Genomic DNA, 1,141 nt, shown 5'->3' with positions numbered 1-1,141 from the left:
TTCATATAATAAAAGAAAAGTCAGAGATATACATAAAACTAAAGCATTGGAAGCGGCTATTGAATACAACCTAGAGTTAATTTTATTATTAATATTTTAATTTAATTTAGTTATATTTGTTTTCTTAATAAAAAAAATTTTTTATATATGAAAAAAGTTTTATATATTATACAATTAAGTGATTCTTAATAAACTATATTTTAATTGTGTAATATTTTCAAGATACACAGAAAATGAAATCATTACACGTAAGTTTGTTGAAACATTAAAGATTATATTAACTTCATAACAATATTATAATGTAAGGTTATCTTGTAAGATTAATGGCAGATTGCAATAACATACTTATTAAAATGTGTAAGCTTGTAACCCTACTCATAACCTTATTGCAATGTTCGGTGCTGTGAAAGATATCACTTAAAAACTCATCCTTTACGTCCGTTTTTGTTATCTTGATGAGCACACCTGCAATAATACCAATCGACTGTACATGTGTGTACTAGACTCATACGCACTATTGTCGGGTAACACGAAACAAGTGACTTTCGAATGTAAGTGAAGCGCACTTTCAAATATGTAATTCTTAAGCTAAGAATAAATAGTTTTAAAATCATGTGATTAGGTTTATTATAAACATATTACGATTTTAGAAACAAGAATACTATCAAGACCTTGAATAAGTTCTCGCTGTTTTTCAACAGATATCGTTACCAGAACTGCGTGCGTGTAGTTTAAGATGGTAACGCATCTACCAGGTGTAGAAGTATGAAACCGGAATTTTTTTATACAAATAAGACGTCTGTTGTTCGAAAGTGATAAATAATACTTTATTCAAAATAATTTCCACTGTTTTGAACACATTTTTCCCACCTCTCTGGCAGTTTATGAATGCCGTGCCAAAAAAACTTTTCATCTTTTGAAGCGAACCAGTTATCTAGCCATTTTTCCACATTTTCATACGAATCGAAGCGTTGGTTAGCGAGAGCGTGTCCTAGCGATGCGAACAGGTGATAATCGGACGGAGCCAAGTCTGGAGAATAAGCCGCATGCGGTAGTAATTCCCAACTGAACGACTCGATCGTTTCCTTGACCCGTTTTGCTGTATGTGATGGGGCATTATCATGGAGCAAAATGACATTGT

The sequence above is a fragment of the Odontomachus brunneus genome, unplaced genomic scaffold, assembly GCF_010583005.1.
Source record: "Odontomachus brunneus isolate Ranch 3 - 2012 unplaced genomic scaffold, Obru_v1 Obru_scaffold_232, whole genome shotgun sequence".
NCBI lineage: Eukaryota > Metazoa > Arthropoda > Insecta > Hymenoptera > Formicidae > Odontomachus > Odontomachus brunneus.
Note: the sequence above shows the minus strand (reverse complement) of the source record.